This window comes from Pavona decussata, unplaced genomic scaffold (genome assembly GCF_977016875.1).
Source record: "Pavona decussata unplaced genomic scaffold, jaPavDecu1.1 SCAFFOLD_143, whole genome shotgun sequence".
Classification (NCBI taxonomy): domain Eukaryota; kingdom Metazoa; phylum Cnidaria; class Anthozoa; order Scleractinia; family Agariciidae; genus Pavona; species Pavona decussata.
In genome coordinates, this window is record NW_028145556.1 from 17,956 (window position 1) to 45,000 (window position 27,045).

General features: G+C 36.5%; 1 long non-coding RNA gene across 9 annotated transcripts in view; it reads right to left on the bottom strand.

Moving 5' to 3' along the window:
- Positions 1-187: 187 nt before the first annotated feature.
- The window catches only part of LOC146466426 (uncharacterized), a 156,758-nt gene continuing 129,900 nt past the window's right edge, over positions 188-27,045 (bottom strand). For 2 of the 9 annotated variants that reach the window (XR_014868013.1, XR_014868006.1), the window contains 9 exons: positions 12,450-12,683; positions 11,569-11,829; positions 9,558-9,791; positions 8,672-8,934; positions 8,070-8,166; positions 6,972-7,129; positions 6,060-6,297; positions 5,550-5,663; positions 188-5,355 (listed from right to left, as the gene is read on the bottom strand). This is a non-coding gene — a long non-coding RNA (uncharacterized LOC146466426). Of the gene's footprint in view, positions 5,356-5,549; positions 5,664-6,059; positions 6,298-6,971; positions 7,130-8,069; positions 8,167-8,671; positions 8,935-9,557; positions 9,792-11,568; positions 11,830-12,449; positions 12,684-13,699; positions 13,805-14,499; positions 15,385-27,045 lie in introns of those variants that run through there. The other 7 variants (XR_014868014.1, XR_014868012.1, XR_014868007.1 and 4 more) reach the window with 7 other exon arrangements.

Consider the following 27,045-nt stretch of genomic DNA (forward strand, 5'->3'; position numbering starts at 1 on the left):
TTTTTAAGGGGACACCAACATGGCAGCAATAAAAAACAAACAAACAAACACCTATTCATTAAATAATTAAAGCAGAAATGGGAAATATTATCAATTGAGTGCCATGCATCATATTTTTTGTAATATGGAACTTACCCCATTTGTGTGCCATTAGCCGTGGATAAGCATACACTATCACATCACTACATTGCTTGAAGCGAGAATTTAATTCCATTTTGTCAACAATAAAACTTTATTAAGTCAATTTTAAAAATATTAATGGCACAAACAAAATAACAATGGTTGGGAATTAGCTAACACTAGCTTTTTGTAAATGCACAACAACCTTGAGTCTAAATTATAACCCTCGTTTTTTCAACCTACTTCTCAGTGTTTGGATATCTGATGAAACATTCTTCCTCGTGTTTGATATATTACGTCTAAACTTTTCCATTTTACGGGCCATGTTGACAAGAATCATCAAATTACAGTTGAAATTACTCAAGCCTATTCCATATTATTCTTATTACAGAAAATACTCAATAAAATAAGAGCAATAGAACAAATTACACGTCCAGAAACTTAGACAGGAAGTTCCAGTATAAAACGGGCCTGACCTGCCCATTCTTACCTTTAGCCTTTCACCAAGGTAAACAACTAACAAACATGCATTTTTTTTGAAAAACTAGTATTGACAACCTTGGCTTAGTTTTCGGTATAACCCTGTTAAGCCAATTAAATTACAAATCTTCATATTGCTGTTGTGATAGTAAGAAATTTGCAGAGGAGAATTGAGTCAGCAAAGCTACCACAACTGGATGGCATCAACATCTCCAGTTCACAGCCACATAGGTGTGAAAGGAAAGAGGGGCTTGCCCTTTTATAAAGGAACTATTTCTTTAAATTTTAAAACAACCTGTCCTATTTAAACTACGATTGACTAGGTTTGCCATTATGTTTACAAAGAGTGTGGCTGTTATGATTATCTCTACTATAATCATTTATCAATCTGCATTCACTTTCATTGGGGTGCCTGCTTAACAATCATAATGGAAAATACAAAGTTCATATAGATCTATATTGGAAATGAACCCACTGCGTAGACTGCAGTTTTGCCAGATTGACAGTTCTGTGTGGAAAACTAGTAGTCAGTTCTCTCTGGTGACTTCCATTCCACCTGTTTAATTAGAATGACAACACTATAGCCTGTAAAGGCTGTAAAATGTTTACTCTGCAGACATTTGCATGTCTGCATGACATGTTTACTGCTAATTTATTGCACAGTTGGAATTGAAATCATCAGAAAGAAAGCCGTTTTGTTTGTTATATTTTAAACCAGGTAAAGCCAGGAACCTGAGCTCATAAGCTCAAGTTTTTCCAGTTCTGGCTTACCTGTTATCTAGTTAAGCATGCAAATATATCATAAATTATGTGTATGTATAAGTAAGTCTGACAATGAAAGAACATTTTCTTCCTCTACAAAACAATGTTTTCACTTCTTTAAGGGGAATAAAAATCTTTGTAAAGAGGTAATGGGCAGAATGTAGTGTGCAAGCTTCTTAAATAGTTGATACAAATGCACATTAGTTACAAATTACAGTAGAAGTTATTGCATCCCTATTGACAAAGAAGCTGTTGAGAATGAATGTCTCATTAACCTTGGGAACATTATCATGCTAACAAAGATCTAGTTACACGAGAGAAGTATTCTGCTCGCTTGTTTTATAAGTAGTGATCCTTACATCCATCATGACTGATACTTGATGAACCACTACAGTATGGTTTGTCCTCATATGAAACATTGAAATACGTTATATAGAAAACATCCAATCATACCACTTTTCTAAAGAGTTCGGGTTGCATTTCCCACTTGAGTTTGACATGCCTTTAATAATAATAATAATAATAATAATAATAATAATAATAATAATAATAATAACAATAACAATAACAATAACAATAATAATAATAACAATAACAATAATAATAATAATAATAATAACAATAACAATAACAATAACAATAATAATAATAATAATAATAATAATAATAATAATAATAATAATAATAATAATAACCTCTAATTACCATTGGTAAGCATTTATTGCTCAGGGTGCTAGTGAGGCCAAGAATTATAACTGGCAAGCAAATAATTCAAATAGAACATAACAATTTAAATTCCCAACTGGCAGAATGCAGAGCAAGTGGCCAGACAGTCACTTGAATCACCCACCACCAGATTTCAAGTGCAGCACCGTAAGTACAGAGGCAGCATGCCTGAGTGGTTTCACTACACTTAAACATATTTAAAGATGACACTAACATAAATAATGTTAACAAAGGGGCTTGTGCTTGTTGATGCTGTCAGAAACTATTAAATTTTATTGTCTATTAAATTATATTGTATTGTATCTCTATTCAGGGTTCCATTGTCATTTCAACATTCTCTACAATAAATAAATCCAACAAACCTTGTCAAGAACATCTGTTTTTGCCATTAAATTATTGAAAATCATAGGAATCAAATATACATTCAGATAAATTGAAAAAGACAGTACTTTTCAGTGCTTTCAAATAAGAACTGAACATAAATTATTTACTCTTAGAGAAAATGAATTACTCCTGCAAATGACGGCTTCTAAGGAATCAATAAAATGACATTTGTGTCACATGGACAGGTCTACAGTCAACCTACTGACTACAAGAGTAATGTAAAGACCTTCAAACAACATTTGGCACTGCATCCTAATGAAGCAAACATCAGATGTACGAAAATTTAAAATGAAGCCAACTACTCCTCGCAGAACGGAAAAATATTTATAAGTACAACACTTTGATTATCTGGGAATACTGTTTGTTGTGACATGATATTTCTACAGCCTCCACAGGTCATCATTACAATCAAATAAATTGTGAGTCATTGCTGGATGGTATTAGGTCATGGATTAAATAACAAAGTCAAAATGTTACCTAAGAAGTGATGTTACTGGCTGTGAAAGGAGTAAAACTGTATTTTTGCATTTGGGCCTGTTAGTCAATCGTTTGTCTATTGTTAGCAAAATAAGGTTTTGTATATTTTCTCTGCCTTGTCCTAAATTCATTGATTTATTCCAGTCTAACCGATGAAGTAGCATGACAGTCACTGGATTTTAAATTGTTAACTGCTTCCTGTCCGTCTGTAAGTTTGCCTCTGTCTTAAGGTGTCTCCAGAGGTGTCTCGCGTCCAAGCGATGTAGTGCATCCAGTTTTTGGCTTACCTTGCTGACTTTTTTGCACCAATTTTGTGCAAATCAATCCATTAGTGCAGATCACATTTGGTCTATAAAGGCGACTGTTCTTGCGGTGTTAATTACATCGGGAAAACCAGGAGAAATGTGGAGGTGCGAATCAATGAACATTCAAACTCCTCCAATGACTCTGAGCCTGTCCGTCACGTAAGGGAGAATCCGACCCATTCTTTTAGTTGGCTAATGTACGGCCTAAACTTTTCCCAAGTTCAGGATCATTGAAGGCTTAATGATCCAACAATGGAGCCCCAGTCTGAACAAACAAGTCCATTCTCACGTAGCAAAACTGTTCCCATCGGGAATCACATAAAACATATAAAATATGCATGTAGCGGACGGTCTTTTTACCCTGAAGATGACTTGATTAGTCGAAATCGTTTGGGTTTTAATATCTTCTTAACTTTTTAGCCTTGTAAATAGTATGGTAACTCTCAAGCGAATATTGTGGATAAAAAAATTATTAAAAAGATCCTAAAAAACTGATTCACAAGCTCATGCCATCATTGTGTGTCTCCATCGCGAGGAACAGAAGTTTTAGTATTTAGATTGAGGATTTTATGGATAGTAATTAGTTTTAGAATTTAATTACTAGGATCTCTATGATTAGGAGTTGGGATTTTAATTGTAACGACTTTGGACGTTGCATTGATTGGCTACGGCTGGCCGCCCAATCATTGTTTAGGATATCTGGGCATCCAAAAGTTTTAACTGCAATTATAATAATAATAATAATAATAATAATAATAATAATAATAATAATAATAATAATAATAATAATAATAATAATAATAATAATATGACTTTTTATTACAAATGAGAATAGCTTTTTGTAAGTTTATGACTTGTTTTTTCCTTTACTTGTAAATAGCTTGGAATATGTTAAAGATTATTATTGTTAATTAATTTTATAAAAAAATTAATATTATTATTATTATTATTATTATTATTATTATTATTATTGTTATTATTGTATAGTTCACGCCATTAGTTTTTAGCACGACAGGTGTAATGGCGGTGGAATGCAAGCGATACCATAGTAGGCTGGCAGAGTTAGTTGCTACAAAGAAGGGCGAAAGCTATGCGACTACTATGTCATGGATCAGGGCAAGGGTGTCCTTTGCGTTGCTGAGGTCAGCATTACTATGCCTAAGAGGTTCGCGAGCTACAAGAAGGATCCATCTAGAATTGACGGACATTGACTTTGACATCGAGAAAGGACATGCAAACATTCGTAACAAACATTGGGAACATAATTCTATTTCTTAGTCTTTCTAATTTTTCTTGGTAGCCTTCCATTTGATGTCGGTTTTTATTCCCCTTTTTTTTAATTTTTAACTTTGTATATATTATTGATTTTTTTAATAAGATTAGCATAGTAACTTTATAAGAAAAAAATCGGCTTGAAAGTTGTCTCTTTTTTCATCGAAATAAATTGTAAATAGTTTTTAATAGTTCTTTTTTCTACTTTTAACTTGTGAATAGCAATTTGCTTGAAATATGTTAATAAAGATTTTTATATTTACTATTATTATTATTATTATTATTATTATTATTATTATTATTGTTATTATTATTATTATTATTATTATTATTACTATTATATATACTGTATTTATGACAGCAAACTGTAGAATCACTCAGGTTTTAATAGAATCAAACTGTATCTAGTAGATTTTATTCTTGTAAATAATAAAGTTATCATTCCATTAATGTTTTTAATTATTATTATTATTATTATTATTATTATTATTATTATTATTATTATTATCATTATTATTATTTTTATTATCATTATTATTATTATTATTATTACACATGCATACGCCACTTGTTGCAGTGGCACAAAGTACTGAATTGTTCCAAACTTGTTGTCAAAGTAGACCACACTGCAGTGTTGTTTTGTGTACTCCCTACTGCAAAATACCATGTTAGCCACCACTGCCCTTTGAAACGTTTCAACTGGTGCACAGATGTCCAGTGAAACTCCTGACTCCTTGAAAGCTTCTTTCAACTTTGCAGTTGGGATAATTGTTGTTAGCTAGTGCCTCCAATTCCACAGATTGTAATGGAAAAAGTCACTATGAATGCTCTTTAAAAAAGAAAAGAAAACATAACTACAGACTTTATAACATTTAAATTACATAATCTTCATAATCTGCTTATAGTACTGTGAAATCTGACAGTCTTTAGTTGAATTGGATCTCGCCTTCAAACAACCACACCTGTGAGTTGTTACTTCACTAAATGGTATTGTTTATGACAATAACTAATAATAACACTCACCTTTGTTTTCATAGTTACAGCGCAGACACCAAAAAAGGAGTTAGAAATGTGCTCATTGCAGGTTTTGCCTTCCCTTGCCAAAGTCCCCAAACAACTAAGTTCTTTTTTGAGAACCTGACAAAAAGTGCACAAGGAATTTAAAAAAATGTAAGCATTTGTCCTGAAAATAAATCTAATTTGGCATGAAAGAAAAAAAAAATAGCAACATCTGAATCAGTACAAAATAACTAAAGACCCAATAGGCCATTTGCGAGTTGCTTTGAACCTCATTATGAAAACGAGGTCTAGTTCTAAGTTTTTATTGTGAAAATTTGTTGTGATTCACATGCAAACAAAACTAATTTTCATATGAAAGGCTTTGCACTTAGCCCCATTTTAATGACAAGTTCAAGGCAGCTCAGAAATGGCCTACTGAATTCTGCTGACATGACAAATAATTTGTCAATTATTGATATTAAGTAAGAAAAACAATCTAAGATATATTACTATTTTCAAAATCAAATTAATTACCTCTGACTTTTAGGCAGTTCATTAATTGCCAGATAAATTGGCCATACTCCAACACCAGAATTTTTGGGTATTGGAATCCCATCAGTGTTGAATATCAAACTGAAATTGTTGGGGTTGTGTAGGAATCATCCAGGTTTGCAGTGTTCCCTGTAAGATGATCTATCAATAATGTCACATATTTTGGAAGGGTGTTGTTGCCTTGTAAACTTGTTCACCACGTGACTCCACATTTCCTGGTCTGTGACAAATCAAAAATAATTATACATACATGCACAGTAAGAACTGAGTGCCAAAAAAATATGCGATTAATACTTTTAGTTTGCTTGTCAGGACTTTCATGAGCCAAGTTGTTGATGCAAATATGACATAAAATTTTTCTCATCATGATCACCAAATGAAGGCTCCATTAAGAAACTATGTAGCGGCTCTTTTATACAGATTTACATTTCCATACAGGTTTAATGCCATATTTGCACCAGAAAATAGTTACTTGAATTGTGATCCATAAATGCATGATTAAGTGTTGGTTTGTTCAATTTACTTGTTTTCCTATATTTTATCAGATACCAGAGTTTGCTTATGTTAATGAACTCCAGAATAATTATTGTGAGCTCTTAGCAGCTTTTTCTACATAAAGAACACAATGCAGAAGTAATGGACAGAATATGGGTGGCAGGGAAGAACACTAATCTAGGGATAAGGGAAACCAGGTGCGGAGCTCTCCTGGCAGAAGACAAGTTCAGGTGGTACTGGGGGTAGCCACCTTGGACAGAGCAGAGGTCCTGATCAGTCTCCAGTAGGGTGAGTCCCATATCCCCTAGTCACAGGGAACATCAATCCAAGACATGTTTCTGAAGCTTCAAAAAGGAACCACATGTCAAATTATTAGTTTTGTTTTTTAATAAAGAGTACCTGTTTTTCAATCATCCCTGTCCCATGGATGAACTCTGTCAAGCTTCCTTTCATCCCTTCAAAACCAAAACAAGACCACAGTGGTCCCAAGCATTTCATAAACTTTGCAAGCTTAAGGTGCATAAAGTTGTGATGGTTGATTCTGCAGCTGCCTTTACCTAGAATAAAAATATAAAAATTATTTTACATTTTTCGTTGTGAAGTCATAATTACTTTATGTAACTGGGATTTTGCCTGAATTAACAGTATTTTGAAATACATACGTGTATCTTAAAAATCGTAATTTCCTTCCCTGAGTAGCAAAAAGGGGTCATGTTGGCAACAAGGTCTTTGTTTGGAAACACTGTTTAAAGCTCATGAGGTATAACCATTAGAAATAATTATCGTAGCTTACCATACAAAGGTTCATACTGGCCAAAAAAAAAAGGTCAAGCACTGCTCCACTTTCACCAAATCACTTTCTGAAATTGAGTCCCCAAGAAGAATGTGTATGCCTTCCACCAGTACGGCAAAGTGCTCTAAATATATATCTGGCAGGAATTACCATCAAGGTAGGGCAAGGCATAAAACAAAAGCAAGCTTAACAATTCAGATGCTGAATCCAAAATGCGAGAAAGTAATTTATTTAATTAGAACCTATTTACATCACAAATTGTCTGATCAAATTAGTCATGACAGTGTACTAGTACTTACAACTGTAAACTGGCATAAAAATTAAATGAACTGTACGGTTTTTATTAATTGACATGACTGAGATGTTGCTTGAGACCAAAAAAATGGTGGACCAGACTGTCATTTGAGCCAGCCTACCAGTAAGACAGGACAGCGCACAGTATACTATCATTCAATTTAAGATAGCCTTTTACATATCTTGTCCCTTGTAGTCATTATTAAACCTTGATTAGCCAGGACTTCATCTTTGTCACAGAGTTGGTTGCTGACTTAACTTAACATACATGTGTAGGCCATATAATTACCTGTAAATAGTAGGGCTGTCAAATTATAGTACCAAGGTGGTTTCTAAATGGGGTTGGTTCTTTCAAAATGAAAGTATATAATGAGATAATAATGTTTCCCAAAAAGTAGGGTTATAATTACCTTCCACGTAACCTCAATTTGACTTCAGGCTTCGAGGCGAAAGCCTGATGAAATCAGGTTTTCGCATTTTTGGCAGTCTTGAATCTACTTTAGAGATCTAATCAAAAAGGGGGACAAACCATTAATAAGCTAGTGAACTGTAATGCAGTTTGGAATATAATTTTCAAATAATCATCAATCCAACACATGTTGCCATAATTCTGAGAAAAAAAGGGAGATCTACTTTTTCTTACTCCATAAGACTGTCTCTCAAATTTCCAGCACTGAATGTAAAAGCAAATTTAAATGTTGATTTTTTCCAGTTTTCTTTAAATTATTTTTAGGCATAGTTTAAAGGTTGACTCAAAATCCTGAGTATCATGCTTTTTCAAAGGCAATGCATTAATTCATTTCATGTTTTTAATTTTGATGGTCCTTGTTTGTTTTGAAGTTATATGTTGCATTTTACCCTCTCCTTGACGAGTCTTATATTTGGTCAACAAAAGTTATCCAAAGCTGTCTGTTTTAATCATTTCTTGTTATTAACTACTTAGACAATCAGTTTCTACTTAAAACAAACTACATGGCCAGTAAAAAAGTTATGTAAAGTACATTGCACACACCTTTCTGTAATGACCTGCATTTTCCATGATACTCTGATGAGTTGCTTCTTTCCCATTTGGATGGTATGGATAATGTCTAGCCCGCCCTTTTCCAGATCATACATGCTGGCCTCTTGCCTCACAAATGCTGCATCCACATTCATCATTCTGCTGATGCATTAAATTATTGATGTTTCTAGCTTTAGCCTGTAAATCCATACTGCTAACCCATACAGCTCCTTTGGAATGCACAACCATTCCTGAAGGCATACTCACAGCAAGTCCTTTCAAAATAGAAAAGATTTAGATGATAAAGGGCAAAAACTTACACAAATAAAGAGGGTTTTTTTCTTTTTGGGAATAATATTATTTGTAACTAATAAAATAATAACACAGTCACCTTTTTTTTCTTCTTAGTGACTGCACAGATACTAAAAAAGGAGTTATAAATGTGATCATTGCAGGTTTTGCCTTCCCTTGCCCCCAAACAACTAAGTTCTTTTTTGAGAACCTAACAAAAAGTGCACAAAGAATTTAAAAACTGTAAGCATTTGTCCTGAAAATAAATCCATGCCATAAAAGAAAAAAATACCAACATCTCAATCAGTACTTAATAATTAAAGACTCAATAGGCCATTTGCGAGTTGCTTTGAACCTCATTATGAAAGCCAAGCTAAGTGTAAAGTTTTTATTGTGAAAATTTGTTGTCATTCACATGCAAACAAAACTAATTTTCATATGAAAGGCTTTGCACTTATAGCCCCATTGTAACAACAAGTTCAAGGCAGCTCGGAAATGGCCTACTGAATTCTGCTGACATGACAAATAATTTGTCAATTATTTATATTGAGTAAGAAAAACAACCTAAGATTTGTTTTATTAATATTTTTAAAATAGAATTAAATACCTCTGACTTTTAGGCAGTTCATTAATTGCCAGATAAATTGGCCATACTCCAACACCAGAACTTTGGGTACTGGAATCCCATCAGTGTTGAATATCAAACTGAAATTGTTGGGGTTATGTAGAAATCATCCAGGTTTACAGTGTTCTCTGAAAGATGATCCATCAACAATGTCACATATTTTGGAAGGGTGTTGCCTTGTCAACTTGTTCACCACGTGATTCCACACCTCCTCCTCTGTGACAAATCAAAATAATTATACATACATGCACAGTAAGGACTTCAGGAGTGCCAAAAAATATCCAATTAATACGTTTAGTTTGCTTGTTTAATCAGGACTCTTATGAGCCAAGTTGTGAATGCAAATATGACATAAAAGTTTTCTCATCATGATCACCAAATGAAGGCTACATTTAGAAACTATCTAGAGGCTCTTTTCTACAGATTTGCATTTCCATGCATACAGGTTTAATGCCATGTTTGCACAATTTTCTGCTCCGGAAAAAAGTAACTTGAATTGTGACCCATTAATGCATGATTAAGTATTGGTTTGTACTTTACTTGTTTTCCTATATCTTGTCAGATACCAGAATTTGCTTAATTGTTAATGAACTCCAGAATAACTATTGTGAGCTCTTAGCAGCTATTTCCACATAAAGAACATAATGCAGAAGTAATGGACAAAATATGGGTGACAGGGAAGTGCACTAATCTAGGGATAAGGGAAACCAGGTGTGGAGCTCTCCTGGCAGGAGACAAGATCAGGTGGTACCTGGGGTAGCCACCTTGGACAGATCAGAGGTCCTGATCAGTCTCCAGTAGGGTGAGTCCCGAATCAGGAGGGGGGAAATTCTGAGTGGAGTACAGATCAGGGAGGACCGGGGATCAACACCCTGGAATGGATATTTTTCCAGACCTGGCTCCAAGGGTTAAGCCTTACTGTGGAGTAAAGTGCAGCCAAGGGTTGCACTTCCCTGTCAGTATTTGTTACAAGGCAATAATGGAAACCTACATTATACAAACAGTAAAGACATACCTGTACCTAGATACTAATTGTAATAAACCAATACAAACACCTCTCAATCCACAAAAGACAATGACACTAAGAGATACTTACAGGTAGTGTGGATTAAAGGGCAAGACAAAGGTTCCAATCACAAGGGAGGGTGGGAGAGAAACCTTATTGTTATGAATGAACCGAAGCCTTATTGTGACCTTATACAGGGAAACATACTTTAAAGCTTATCTGAATGTAAAATACTGAATGTAAAATCAAATTTAAATTTTGATTTTTTTCCAGTTTTCTTTAAATTATTTTTAGGCATTGTTTAAAGGTTGATACAAAACCCTGAGTGTCATGGTTTTTCAAAAGCAATGCATTGATTAATTTGAATTGATGGTCCTTGTTTGTTTTGAAGTTATGTGCATGTTGCATTTTACCCTCTCCTTAATGAGTCTAACTTATATTTGGTCAACAAAAATTATGCAAAGCAGTCTGTTTTAATCATTTCTTGTTATTAACTACTCAAACAATCAGTTTCTACTTAAAACTAACTACATGGCCATTGAAAAATCCTGATCTTTGTTCTTTGAATCAAGCCAAAGCGACAGCAAATCCTTTGTCACTCCGAGTAACACTCCATGCATATGATCTGGAGGAAATGCCAGGTCAAAAAGATCATCTAGGATGATGAAGGGTGAGAAGCCCAGTATTCCTTTAACATGCTGTATGCTTGATGATTGATAGTGAAAATAGAGAACAACATTGGGTCAAATGCATTATGGACTGCACATGTTTTTCTACTTCTCAAGGAAATTAAATTCACTGAATCTACCACACAGCAACAGCAGAAAATATTAGATATCCCTCTCCTTCTTTCTTTTGTTTGTTTGTTTTTGCACTTATTGTGAGCTTTGTACTTTTCCAACATCACCAAATTTTTCCTTATACATGTTTGACTTTTCTGTCTAATTTATTCAAAAAAATAAATCATATAAAGTACATTGCACATACCTTTCTGTAATGACCTGCATTTTCCATAATACTCTGACGAGTTCTTTCTTTCTCACTTGGATTGTATGGATAATGTCTGGCCCACCCTTTTCCAGATCATACATGCTGGCCTCTTGCCTCACAAGTGCTGCATCCACATTCATCATTGTGATGATGCATAATTATTGATGTTTATAGCTTTAGCCTGTAAATCCATACTGCTAACCCATACAGCTCCTTTGGAATGCACAACCATTCCTGATGGTAAACTCACAACAAGTCCTTTCAAAATAGAAAAGATTTAGATGATAAAGGGCAAAAACTTACACAAATAAAGAGGGTTTTTTTGTTTTGTTTTTGGGAATAATATTATTTTAACTATTAAAATAATAACACACCTTTTTTTTCATAGTGACTGCACAGACACTAAAAAAGGAGTTAGAAATGTGATCATTGCAGGTTTTGCCTTCCCTTGCCCCCAAACAACTAAGTTCTTTTTTTAGAACCTGACAAAAAGGTCGCAAAGAATTTAAAAACTGTAAGCATTTGTCCTGAAAATAAATCCTTGCCATAAAAGAAAAAAATACCAACATCTCAATCAGTACTTAATAATTAAAGACTCAATAGGCCATTTGCGAGTTGCTTTGAACCTCATTATGAAAGCCAAGCTAAGTGTAAAGTTTTTATTGTGAAAATTTGTTGTCATTCACATGCAAACAAAACTAATTTTCATATTAAAGGCTTTGCACTTATAGCCCCATTGTAACAGCAAGTTCAAGGCAGCTCGGAAATGGCTTACTGAATTCTGCTGACACGACAAATAATTTGTCAATTATTTATATTGAGTAAGAAAAACAACCTAAGATTTGTTTTATTAATATTTTTAAAATAGAATTAAATACCTCTGACTTTTAGGCAGTTCATTAATTGCCAGATAAATTGGCCATACTCCAACACCAGAACTTTGGGTACTGGAATCCCATCAGTGTTGAATATCAAACTGAAATTGTTGAGGTTATGTAGAAATCATCCAAGTTTACAGTGTTCCCTGTAAGATGATCCATCAACAATGTCACATATTTTGGAAGGGTGTTGCCTTGTCCACTTGTTCACCACATGATTCCACACTTCCTCCTCTGTGACAAATCAAAATAATTATACATACATGCACAGTAACTGACTTCAGCAGTGCCAAAAAAATATGCAATTAATACGTTTAGTTTGCTTGTTTAATCAGGACTCTTATGAGCCAACTTGTGAATGCAAATATGACATAAAAGTTTTCTCATCATGATCACCAAATGAAGGCTACATTTAGAAACTATCTAGAGGCTCTTTTCTACAGATTTGCATTTCCATACATACAGGTTTAATGCCATGTTTGCACAATTCTCTGCTCCGGAAAAAAGTAACTTGAATTGTGACCCATTAATGCATGATTAAGTATTGGCTTGTACTTTACTTGTTTTCCTATATCTTGTCAGATACCAGAATTTGCTTAATTGTTAATGAACTCCAGAATAACTATTGTGAGCTCTTAGCAGCTATTTTCACACAAAGAACATAATGCAGAAGTAATGGACAAAATATGGGTGACAGGGAAGTACACTAATCTAAGGATAAGGGAAACCAGGTGTAGAGCTCTCCTGGCAGGAGACAAGATCAGGTGGTACCTGGGGTAGCCACCTTGGACAGATCAGAGGTCCTGATCAGTCTCCAGTAGGGTGAGTCCCGAATCAGGAGGGGGGCAATCCTGAGTGGAGTACAGATCAGGGTGGACCGAGGATCAACACCACTGGAATGGATATTTTTTCCAGACCTGGCTCCAAGGGCTAAGCCTTACTGTGGGGTAAAGTGCAGCCAAGGGTTGCACTTCCCTGTCGGTATTTGTTACAAGGCAAGAATGGAAACCTGCATTATAGATGTAGAAACAGTAAAGACATACCTGTACCTAGATACTAATTGTAATAAGCCAATACAAACACCTCTCAATCCACAAAAGACAATGACACTAAGAGATACTTACAGGTAGTGTGGATAAGTGTCATTTATATTGGACAACTAAATTATTGGAATATTTCAACCTGACAGAATTTAGAACTGTGGGTGATGTTAGTTGGCTGCAAATACAAAATTTACTTAACAGTGATACTTTTAAAAAATAATGGTTTTGAGTTGGTCTTCAATAGGGACTGACATGAAGAAACACTTTCTCCTTTTCAACTTTTGGTCCTCCCTGGAGCCCTGATACCTCAACCTTGATAAGAAAACAGACATTCTGTTTGGTTGACAATACACCACATGGTCATCATCAGAGACACAGGGCCAATCAGTCAGGGGCAGGCGAAATGGTGCAATGAAAGGTGTAGAGAACACCCGTTCTTGAAAACTTTTGTCGTGCCATTTCACCCGCAACCCGACTGACTGGCCCTGGGTCTCCAAGCTAAGGATGCCACATGATAAAATATAAACTGCAAGTGCTAACTTAATAGTTAGCACTTGCAGCTATTTTTTATCAAAATTAATTAATTTAACAAAGGATGGTGACATCAGTTCACGCAATTGCTATTTTGCTATAGGTTCCATTAAACCTTGCACAACACTTTTCAGAGGAGCACAATGTTGATTACGGTGAGTGATTAGGAGGTGGGGGTATATTGTCATAAAATTCAACTTATTAGTACAATCAGAACATGTCTCAATTGTTTTGACCAGCATTGTATAGTAGTTTACGGCAGAAGGGCAATAGCCCATAGTGGAATCTTGGTCTCAAACTAGCAAAAAATGTAGATAATTATCATAAGCAACAGTAAAAATATAAAATAGCAGTCATAAAGACCTCGTATAAACAAAGTTTGTATAATGGTATATTCAATCACTGGGATCACACTGTTTACAAACGATAATCTCCCTAAATCAAAATGAATAGCCATGACTATAAATTGTGAATACCTTGTCTTTCCTCCGTTTTCCTCTTTGATGCAATTCTGACACACCACTTCAGATTCCCGAAATAATGGAAAACAGCTCTCACAGACTTAGTCATGGTTCGTAAACGATCTTGTCCTCTATGGCAACAAATAAGGCTTTCACCTTCAATACAGAAAGCTCGCAAAAATAAGGCTGAGGACAGTGCAGTGAAATCAAACGGAGGAGATCTTGAAAAGCTTGATAAGTTAAGCAGTGTTTAAGAGCATAGCATATAAAAATTATCCATTGTCAAATGTTCAGTCTTAAAGCTTAGCAATCGGAGCAGTGTATACGTATGGTGAACGAGATGGAGGAAGCTGATACAACGGAGGTGAAACGGCTCCAAGCGGCTAGTTGCGACTGTCTCTGCAATATCCATCCAAATCAGAGTCATTGAAAGAGTCTGAATCATAATCAACGTCGCTCTCGCTTACTGTATTGTTTTGATCGAGTCAGCTGTATCAGTATTTTTGTCACGTACGCAAAAGTCTGACGTGTTGCATTCGTTCTGATCTGCTTCGATCGTTCCACATCTTGTTGCATGAAGGTTATGAAAGCGTCTGATGTCTCATAATTCACAGTATTCACTAGTTTCTTGCTGTTCTGCGATCAGTTCCCTTCCTTTTCCTTGATAAGGGCCACGTTTGACGTTCCTTTCGCTAACTCCAGATTCGCTACGATATGCACTCTACGATACTTGGTATTTTTCCCATCGAGGGTTAGGCTATCTCGACAATTACTTCTTTTGTCTTTCCTTGATGAATACGCTCCTCTTTTTCGAGTGGAAGCTGTGTTTATGGAGGACAAATTTTCTACCACAGAGAGCGATTTTCGCCTTCACATGGCCGGCCATGTTGATTTTTTTGCTCAAAATGCCTCATGGGATTAAAGTATGTTGTTTCCAGTCTCTCCCAGTTGTTCACCTAGTGTTTTGTCTTACGTGTGAAGCAGCAGCAAATCACGATCGGGGAAGCAGATTCTTTGTTTACGCGTCGATTTATCGAACACTGCCTTCTTCGCAAATATCTTCGTGTCCCACGTGGCGATTTATCTATCTATTCTGTTGTCATAATTTTTCTCTCGTTCACTATATCTTCTGCTAAGCCATCGAAGGGATCAAAACTAGGGGTCAGTATTTGACTTTTTCTTCGTCGGAGTAAAGTAAAAACATTGAAAAGGGAACAAGCATGCAACAAAACCTACTTTCGGATTGTTTTTGTGCCTCCCGTCGGAACAATTTCATGAAACTACCCCTGAAGGGGGTAGGGCAGGTCTGCCGAAAAAGAGAACTTTTCGTTAGGTCGCCAATTTCGAACAAAAATGAGTCCCAACCAAGTTTTTTGGGACGCTCTTTCAAACGGCAAAATTCGTGATTGACCTACCAAAATCGTCACTTTGCTTCCCCGTCCATACAGGGGTGAGTATTTGACTATGCCCTCGTCAGAGTCAAGTAGATCCATTGAAAATGGAATCAGCATGCAAGAAAACCTACTTTGGGATAGGTTTTGTGCAACCGGTAGTCCCGCCAAAAACGTGAATTTCTGGTATGGTCGCCACTTTCTTACAAAAATGTGTCCCAACCAAGAATTTTGGGATGCTCTTTCGAAAGGCAACATTCGTGATTGAAAGGGCGACCCACCAAAATCTTCACTTCATTTGCCCGTCTATATAACCCCCGAACGTAAGAAATACAACCCCCGAACGTAACAATTTATAAGCCCCAAACGTAAGAAATACAACCCCCGAACGTAAGGATTTATAACCCCCAAACGTAAGGATTTAGAACCCCCGAAAGTAAGGATTTATAACTCCCAAACGTAAGAAATACAACCTCGAACGTAAGGATTTATAACCCACAAACGTAAAGATTTAAAAACCCCGAAGGTAAGGATTTATAACCCCCAAACGTAACAAAATACAACCCCCGAACGTAAGAAATATATCCCAAGAACGTAAAGATTTACAATAACCGAACGTAAGAAAAACTACCATCGAACGTAACGTTTTATAACCCCAGAAACTTAAGGATTTATAACCCCCAAACGTAAGGATTTACAACCATCGAATGTAAAAAATACAACCCCCGAGCGTAAGGATTTATAACCCCAGAACGTAAGAAATACAACTCCCGAACGTAAGGATTTATCACCCACAAACTACCCAACCTTAAGGATTTATAATCCACGAACGTAAGAAATACAACTTCCGAACGAAAGGATTTATTACCCCAAACGGAAGAAACATAACCCCCCAAAGTAAGGATTTATAACCCCCAAACGTAAAAAATACAACGCCCGAAAGAAAGGATTTATAGCCCCCAAACGCAAGAAATACAACGTCCGAACGTAATGTTTTATAACCCCAAAAAGTAAGAAATACAACCCCCCCCCCCCCCCAACGTAAGGATTTATAACTCCCAAACGTAAGAAGCTGCAACCCCGAACATAAGAACTACAACCCCCAACGTGAGGAATTCTAACCCCTGAATGTAAGAAATACAACCCCCAAACGTAAGGGTACACAACCCCCGAACGTAAGGATTGATAACCCCCAAACGTAAGAATTTACAACTCCCAAAGGTAATTAATTATAACCCCCGAACGTAAGGATTTATAACCACCGAGTTAGATTTCTTACGTTTGGGGGTTACAAAACCCTACGTTCGAAAGTTAGATTTCCTACGTTTGGGGGTTACAAATTCGCACGTTCGGGGATTAGATTTCTTAGGTTTAGGAGTTACAAATTTTTACGTTTAGGGGTTAGATTTCTTACGTTTGAGGGTTAGTTTTCTAACGTTTGAAGATTAGTAATTCTTGCGTTTGGGGGTTAATTTTATTACCTTTCGAAGTTAGGAATTTTCACGTCTGGGGTTAGTTTTCTTACGTTTGGAAGTTACTAATTCTTACGTTTAGGGTTTAGATTTCTTACGTTTGGGGTGTAATAATTTTGACGTTTGTGGGTTAGTTTTCTAACGTTTGAGGGTAAGTAATTCTTAGGCTTAGGGCTTAGTTTTCTTACGTTTTAGGGTTAGTAATTCTTACCTTTCGAGATTAGATTTCTTACGTTTAAGGGTTAGTTTGCTTACGTTTGGGGGTTTGTCCTTCTTACGTTTAAGGGTTAGATTTCTTACGTTTGGGGGTTAGTAATTCTTACTTTTGGGGGTTAGTTTTCTTACGTTAGGGAGTTATTAATTCTTACGTCTGGGGGTTAACTTTCTTAAGTTTAAAAGTTAGTCATTCTTATGTTTAGGAGTGAGTAATTCTTACGTTTGAGGGTTAGGTTTCTTACGTTTGGGGGTTAGTTTTCCTACGTTTGGAAGTTAGTAATTTCTTACGTTTGGGGGTTAGTTTTATTATGGTTGGGAGTCAAAGATTCTTACGTTTGGGGGTTAGTGTTCTTACATTTGAGGTCTGATAATATTTTACGTTTGGGGGTTAGTTGTCTTACGGTTGGGGGTTAAGGATTCTTACGTTTGGGGGTCAGTAATTCTTACGTTTGTGGGTTAGTTTTGTTACGTTTGGGGAATAGTTTTCTTACTTTAAAGGGGTTAAGGATTCCAACCTTTGGAAGTAAGTTTTCTTCAGTTTGAGGGTTAATATATCTTACCATTAAGGATTAGTTTTCTTACGATTGGGGGTTAAGGATTCTTATGTTTGGGGGTTAGCTTTCTTAAGTTTAGGGGTTAAGGATTCTTACGTTTAGGGGTTAGTTTTCTTAAGTTTGGGGGTTAGTAATTTCTACGTTTGGTGGGTAGTTTTCATACGTTGGGGGGTTAAGGATTCTTACGTTTAAAGGTTAGTTTTCTTACGTTCAGGGGTTACGGATTCTTATATTTTAGGGTTAGTTTTTTTTTTACGTTTGGGGATTAGTAATTCTTACCTTTGGGGAAAGTTTCCTTACGTTTGGGCGTTGAGGATTCTTACATTTAGGCGTTAAGAATTCTTACGTTGGGGGATTAGTTTTCTTACGTTTGGCGGTTAACTATACTTACGTTTAAAGGTTAGTCTTCTTACTTTTGGGGGGTAGTAAAACTTACGTTTAGGGGTTATTTTTTTTATGTTTGGGGGCTAAGGATTCCTACGTTTAGGAGTTAGTTTTCTTACGTTTGGCGGTTAAGAATACTTACGTTTAGTTGTTAGTTTTTTTTTACTTTTTAGCATTAGTAATTCTTACGTTTGGGGGTTAGTTTCCTTTCGTTTGGGGGTTAAGGATTCTCATGTTTGGCGGTTAGTTTTCTCACAGGGTGAAATAAGGTGTTTCCGCAATACGGAAACGTAACGGAAACTTGATAGTTCGAGTTTCCATTATGTTTCCGCAAGACGGATGCGACCGGCAACTTGTAAGAGGAAAATGCTGGAGATGTTGCGCGTTTCCGCAACGTTTCCGTTGGCTGAAATGTACAAGGATGTTTCCATTGTGTTTCCGCAATGCGGATGCAGCGGAAACTTATTACGGAGATATTTTTCTCTTGACCGAAATGTACAAGGACGTTTCCATTGCATTTCTGCAATGCGGATGCGGCGGAAACTTATTATGGAGAAATTTTTCTCTCGACTGAAATGCACAAGGACGTTTCCATTGCATTTTCGCAACACGGATGCAGCGGAAACTTATGGAAATTTTTTTTTTTATCTTGGCTAGACGTTAATCGCGCACATTTTATGGTGGCCTTTCACGCAGGCTTTCTTCGGGCTTGTTACGCATTCCCGCGATGTCTACGTTAGAGGCTAATTTTATGCTGGTACATGTGTACTTGCCATGCAAAACGGAGGAGGCCAAAAGAACATTGTTGACAACAACCAAAAAATACCGGTGGCTCGAGACATGTTTTAAAATATTTTGTGCTCCGTATAATTATTCAAATATTATATGTGCATAAAAAAAGTCACGGACCATCAATTATATATTCAGAGAGGAGTTACATTTTTGCTTAGTGGATTAATACTTTGGTTCAGGATGTCCTACCGAAGTAAATCAAAACTGTACATACACTTTATATTTGCTTTTCATTTCCTTAGATTTCTTTCAGAAACAATTAATTAAGTCAACTAACAAGTTAGTGAAACTATTTATTCTCGACAACACACAGGTATGAAGGCCAAAAAATCTTAAACCTCCGAATCTCTGAAATAATCGGCTTTAACAATTTGTTACAACGTACGTATGATTCAAGATGAAACGTTACAAAAAAAATCCCTGATGAAGTGCGCGCTAGTCACACGAAACGCGTAGGAGAAAATAAAAAAGTTTTACTACACAAGTAGTTCGCAGAAGTGCTGCTCACTGGATAACCCTTTTAAAAAATTTTAAAAATACGTTTAGGGGTTAAGGGTTGCGACGTTTGGGGGTTAGTTTTCTTACGTTTGGGGGTTAGTTTTCTTACGTGTTGGGGTTAGTATTTCTTACGTTTCGGGGCTAGTTTTCTTACGTTTGGGGGTTAATTATTCTTACGTTTAGGGGTTACTTTTCTTACGTTTGGCGGTTAGTTTTCTGACGTTTGAGAGTTAAGGATTCTTACGTTTGGCAGTTAGTTTTCTTACGTTTAAGGGTTAGTTATTATTATGTTTGGGGGTTAGTTTTCTTACGTTAGGGGGTTAAGGGTTCTTACGTTTGGGGGTTAGTTTTCTTACGTTTGGGGGCTAGTAATTCTTACGTTTCGCGGTTAGTTTTCTGACGTTTGAGAGTTAAGGATTCTTACGTTTGGCGGTTAGTTTTCTTACGTTTAAGGGTTAGTTATTATTACGTTTGGGGGTTAGCTTTCTTACGTTAGGGAGTTAAGGATTCTTACGTTTGGAGGTTAGTTTTCTTACCTTTTGGGGTTAGTAGTTATTAAGTTTGTGGGTTAGTTTTCTTACGTTGGGGGGTTAAGGATTCTTACGTCTGGGGGTTAGTAACTCTTACGTTTGGAGGTTAGTTTTATTACGTTTGGGGGTTAGTTTTCTTACGTTTAGGGGTTAGTTATTATTACGTTTGGGGGTTAGTTTTCTTACGTCAGGGGGTTAAGGATTCTTACGTTTGGGGGTTAGTTATTCTTTTCTTACGTTTGGATGCCAGTAATTCTTACGTTTGGCGGTTTGTTTTTTACGTTTAGGGGTTAAGGATTCTTACGTTTGGGGGTTAGTAATTTTTACGTTTGGAGGTTAGTTTTCTTACGTTTTGGGGTTAGTTTTCTTACGTTTTGGGGCTAGTGATTCTTACGTTTGGGGGTTAAGGATTCTTACGTCTGGGGGTTAGTTTTCTTACATTTGGGGGTTAAGGATTCTTACGTTTAGCAGTTAGTTTTCTTACGAATAGGGGTTATTTATTATTACGTTCGGGGGTTAGTTTTCTTACGTCAGGGGGTTAAGGATTCTTACGTTTGGGGGTTAGTTATTCTTAAGTTTGGGAGTTAGTTTTCTTACCTGTGGGTATAAGGATTCTTACGTTTGAGGATTAGTTTTCTTACGTTTGAATGCTAGTAATTCTTACGTTTTGCGGTTTGTTTTTTACGTTTAGGGGTTAAGGATTCTTACGTTTGGGGGTTAGTAATTCTTACAATTGGAGGTTAGTTTTCTTACGTTTAGGGGTTAGTTTTCTTAAGTTTTGGGGCTAGTAATTCTTACGTTTGGGGCTTAAGGATTTATACAATTGGGGGTTAATTTTTTTACGTTTGGGGGTTAGTTTACTTACGTTTGAGGGTTAAGGATTCTTACGTTTGGGGGTTAGTTTTCTTACGTTTGATGGTCAAGGATTCTTACGTTAAGGGCTTAGTTTTCTTACGTTTGGGGGTTAGCAATTATTACGTTTGGGGAAAGGTTTTCTTACGTTTGGGGGTTAAGGATTCTTACGTTAAGGGGACAGTTTTGTTATGGTTCAGTGGTGGCTAGTAATTCTTACGTTTGGCGTTATGGTTCAGTGGTGGCTAGTAATTCTTACGTTTGGCGGTTAGTTTTCTTACGTTTGGGGGTTAAGAATTCTTACGTTTGCGGGTGAAATTTTCTTACCTTTTGGGGTTAGTAGTTATTACGTTTGGGGGTTAATTTTCTTACGTTTGGGGTTTAGTTCTATTCTTAAGTTTGGCAGTTAGTTTTCTTACGTTTAAGGGTTAGTTATTATTATGTTTGGGGGTTAGTTTTCTTACGTTAGGGGGTTAAGGGTTCTGACGTTTGGGGGTTAGTTTTCTTACGTTTGGGGGCTAGTAATTCTTACGTTTCGCGGTTAGTTTTCTGACGTTTGAGAGTTAAGGATTCTTACGTTTGGCGGTTAGTTTTCTTACGTTTTGGGGTTAGTTTTCTTACGTTTTGGGGCTAGTGATTCTTACGTTTGGGGGTTAAGGATTCTTACGTCTGGGGGTTAGTTTTCTTACATTTGGGGGTTAAGGATTCTTACGTTTAGCAGTTAGTTTTCTTACGAATAGGGGTTATTTATTATTACGTTCGGGGGTTAGTTTTCTTACGTCAGGGGGTTAAGGATTCTTACGTTTGGGGGTTAGTTATTCTTAAGTTTGGGAGTTAGTTTTCTTACCTGTGGGTATAAGGATTCTTACGTTTGAGGATTAGTTTTCTTACGTTTGAATGCTAGTAATTCTTACGTTTTGCGGTTTGTTTTTTACGTTTAGGGGTTAAGGATTCTTACGTTTGGGGGTTAGTAATTCTTACAATTGGAGGTTAGTTTTCTTACGTTTAGGGGTTAGTTTTCTTAAGTTTTGGGGCTAGTAATTCTTACGTTTGGGGCTTAAGGATTTATACAATTGGGGGTTAATTTTTTTACGTTTGGGGGTTAGTTTACTTACGTTTGAGGGTTAAGGATTCTTACGTTTGGGGGTTAGTTTTCTTACGTTTGATGGTCAAGGATTCTTACGTTAAGGGCTTAGTTTTCTTACGTTTGGGGGTTAGCAATTATTACGTTTGGGGAAAGGTTTTCTTACGTTTGGGGGTTAAGGATTCTTACGTTAAGGGGACAGTTTTGTTATGGTTCAGTGGTGGCTAGTAATTCTTACGTTTGGCGTTATGGTTCAGTGGTGGCTAGTAATTCTTACGTTTGGCGGTTAGTTTTCTTACGTTTGGGGGTTAAGAATTCTTACGTTTGCGGGTGAAATTTTCTTACCTTTTGGGGTTAGTAGTTATTACGTTTGGGGGTTAATTTTCTTACGTTTGGGGTTTAGTTCTATTCTTAAGTTTGGCAGTTAATTTTCTTACGTGTGGGGATAAGGATTCTTACGTTTGAGGATTAGTTTTCTTACGTTTGGGGGCTAGTAATTCTTACGTTTGGCGGTTTTTTTCTTTGCGTTTGGGGGTTAGTTTTCTTACCTTTTGGGGTTAAGGGTTGAGACGTTTGGGGGTTAGTTTTTTTACGTTTGGGGGTTAAGGATTCTTACGTTTGGGGGTTAGTTTTCGTACGTGTTGGGGTTAGTATTTCTTACGTTTGGGGGCTAGTTTTCTTACGTTTGGGGTTAAGTATTGTTACGTTTAAGGGTTAAATTACTTACGTTTAGGGGCTAGTAATTCTTACGTTTGCACGTTAGTTTTCTTACGTTTGGGGGTTCAGGATTCTAACGTACCGGGATTAGTTTTCTTACGTTTGAAGGCTAGTAATTCTTACGTTTGAGGGTTAGTTTTCTGACGTTTGGGGGTTAAGGATTCTTACGTTTGAGGATTAGTTTTCTTACGTTTGGGGGCTAGTAATTCTTACGTTTGGCGGTTTGTTTTTTTACGTTTGTGGGTTAAGGATTCTTACGTTTGGAGGTTAGTTTTCGTACTTTTTGGGGTTAGTAGTTATTAAGTTTGGGGGTTAGTTTTCTTACGTTTGGGGCTTAAGGATTCTTACGTCTGGGGGTTTGTAATTCTTACGTTTGGAGGTTAGTTTTCTTACGTTTGGGGGTTAGTTTTGTTACGTTTTGGGGCTAGTAATTCTTACGTTTGGGGGTTAGGCACTCTTACTTTTGTGGGTTAGTTTTCTTACGTTTGGGAGTAAAGGATTCTTACCTTTGGGGGTTAGTTTTCTTACGAATGAGTGTTAAGGATTCTTACGTTTGGGGGTTAGTTTTTTTACGTTTGGGTGTTAAGGATTCTTACGTTTGGGGGTTAGTTTACTTACGTTTGAAGGTCAAGGATTCTTACGTTAAGGGCTTAGTTTTCTTACTTTTGGGGGTTAGTTTTGTTACGTTTTGGGGCTAGTAATTCTTACGTTTGGGGGTTAGGCACTCTTACTTTTGTGGGTTAGTTTTCTTACGTTTGGGAGTAAAGGATTCTTACCTTTGGGGGTTAGTTTTCTTACGAATGAGTGTTAAGGATTCTTACGTTTGGGGGTTAGTTTTTTTACGTTTGGGGGTTAAGGATTCTTACGTTTGGGGGTTAGTTTACTTACGTTTGAAGGTCAAGGATTCTTACGTTAAGGGCTTAGTTTTCTTACTTTTGGGGGTTAGCAAATATTACGTTTGGGGATTTGTTTTCTTACGTTTGGGGGTTAAGGATTCTTACGTTAAGGGAACAGTTTTGTTACGGTTGGTTGCTAGTAATTCTTACGTTTGGCGATTAGTTTTCTTACGTTTGGGAGTGAAATTTTCTTACCTTTTGGGGTTAGTAGTTATTACGTTTGGGGGTTAATTTTCTTACGTTTGGGGTTTAGTTATATTCTTAAGTTTGGCAGTTATTTTTCTTACGTGTGGGGATAAGGATTCTTACGTTTGAGGATTAGTTTTCTTACGTTTGGGGGCTAGTAATTCTTACGTTTGGCGGTTTGTTTTGTTACTTTTGGGGGTTAAGGATTCTTACGTTTGGGGCTTAGTTTTCTTACCTTTTGGGGTTAAGGGTTGAGACGTTTGGGGGTTAGTTTTCTTACGTTTGGGGGTTAAGGATTCTTACGTTTGGGGGTTAGTTTTCTTACGTGTTGGGGTTAATATTTCTAACGTTTGGGGGCTAGTTTTCTTACGTTTGGGGTTAAGTATTCTTACATTTGGGGGTTAAATTTCTTACGTTTAGGGGCTAGTAATTCTTACGTTTGCGCGTTAGTTTTCTTACGTTTGAGGGCTAGTAATTCTTACGTTTAAGGGTTAGTTTTCTGACGTTTGGGGGTTAAGGATTCTTACGTTTGAGGATTAGTTTTCTTACGTTTGGGGGCTAGTAATTCTTACTTTTGGCGGTTTGTTTTTTTACGTTTGTGGGTTAAGGATTCTTACGCTTAGGGGTTAGTTTTCGTACGGTTGGGAGCTAGTAAATCTTACGTTTCGGGGTTAAGGATTCTTAAGGTCGGGGAAAGTTTTTTTAAATTTAGGTGTTCGTAATTATTACGTTTGGGGGTTATTTTTCTTACTTTTAGGGGTTAAGGAATTTTACGTTTGGGGGTTAGTAATTCTTACGTTTGGTGGTTAGTTTTCGTACGTTTTTGGGTTAAGGATTCTTAAGTTTTGGGGGTTAGTTTTCTTACTTTTGGAAGTTAAGGATTCTTACGTTTGGTGGTTAGTTTTCTTACGTTTGGGGGTTAGTTTTCTTACGTTTTGGGGCTAGTAATTCTTACGTTTGGGGGTTAGGGACTCTTACGTTGGGGGGTTAGTTTTCCTACGTTTGGGGGTTAGGGATTCTTACTTTTGGGGGTTAGTTTTCTTACGAATGAGTGGTAAGATTTCTTACGATTGGAGGTTAATTTTCTTACGTTTGGGAGCTAGTAATTCTTACGTTTGGGGGTTAGATTTCTTACGTTTGGGGGTTTAGGATTCTTACGTTTGGGGGTTAGTAATTATTACGTTTTGGAGTCAGTTTTCTTATGTTTGAGGGTTAAGGATTCTTACGTTAGGGGGTTAGTTTTTTTTACCTTTTGGGGTTAGTAGTTATTACGTTTGGGGGTTAGGGTTAGGGTTACTTGTAGGAATAAGTTTTTTTATGTTTAAGGATAAGTTTTCTTACGTTTGGGGGCTAGTAATTCTTACGTTTGGCGCTTTGTTTTTTTACGTTTGGGGGTTAGCAATTATTACGTTTGGGGATTAGTTTTCTTACCTTTGGGGGTTAAGGATTCTTACGCTTAGGGGTTAGTTTTCTTACGGTTGGGGGCTAGTAGTTCTTACGTTTGGGGGTTAAGGATTCTTAAGGTCGGGGAAAGTTTTCTTACGTTTAGGGGTTAGTAATTATTACGTTTGGGGGTTATTTTTCTTACTTTTAGGGGTTAAGGAATTTTACGTTTGGGGGTTAGTAATTCTTACGTTTGGTGGTTAGTTTTCGTACGTTTTTGGGTTAAGAATTCTTACGTTTTGGGGGTTAGTTTTCTTACTTTTGGAAGTTAAGGATTCTTACGTTTTGTGGTTAGTTTTCTTACCTTTGGAGGCTAGTAATTGTTACGTTTGGGGGTTAGCTTTTTTACGTTTGGCGGTTAAGGATTCTTACGTTTAGGGGTTAGTTTTCTTACGTTTGGGGGCTAGTAATTCTTACGTTTGGGGGTTTAAAATTCTTACGTTTGGGGGTTAGTTTTCTTACGTTTAAGGGGTTGGAATTCTTATGTTTGCGGGTGAGTTTTCTTACGTTTGGGGGTTAATGATTCTAACGTTGGGGGGTTTCTTTTCTTACGTTTGGGGGCTAGTAATTCTTACGTTTGGTGATTAGTTTTTTTACCTTTGGGGGTTAACGATTCTTACGTTTTGCGTTTAGTTTTCTTAAGTTTATATGTTAGTTATTATTACGTTTGGGGGTTAGTTTTCTTACGTTTGGGGGTTAAGGATTTATACGTTTGGAAGCTAGTTTTCTTACGTTTGGGGGTTAGTTTTTCTTAATTATAAGTTTGGAAGTTAGTTTTGTTACGTGTGCGGATAAGGGTTCTTACGTTTAAGGATTAATTTTCTTACGTTTGGGGGCTAGTATATCTTACGTTTGGTGGTTTGTTTTTTTACGTTTGGGGGTTAGTTTTCTTACCTTTTGGGGCTAGTAATTCTTACGTTTGGGGGTTAGTAATTCTTACTTTTGGGGGTTAGTTTTCTTACGTTTGGGGGTTAGTTTTGTTACGTTTAAGGGTTAAGGATTCTTACGTTTGGGGGTTAGTTTTCTTACGTTTGGGGTTAAGGATTTTTAAGTTTAGCGGTAAGTTTTCGTACGGTTGGGGGCTAGTAATTCTTACGTTTGGCGGTTAGTTTTCTTACCTTTGGGGGTTAAGGATTCTTAAGTTCGTGGTTAGTTTTCTTACGTTTGGGGGTTAGTAATCATTACATTTCGATGTTAGTTTTCTTACGTTTGGGGGTTGAGGATTCTTACGTTTAAAAGTTAGTTTTCTTACGTTTAGTGGCTAGTAATTCTTACGTTTGGTGGTTAGTTTTCTTACGTTTTGGGGTTAAGGAATCATACGTTTGGGGTTTGTTTTCGTACTTTTTGAAGTTAAGGATTCTTACGTTTGATGATTAGTTTTCTAACGTTTGGGGATTAAGGATTCTTACGTTTAGGGGTTAGTTTTCTTACGTTTGTGGTCTACTAATTGTTACGTTTAAGGGTTAAGGAATCTTATGTTTAGGGGTTTGTTTTATTACGTTTGGGGGTTAGTAAATCTTACGTTTAAGGGTTAGTTTTCTTACGT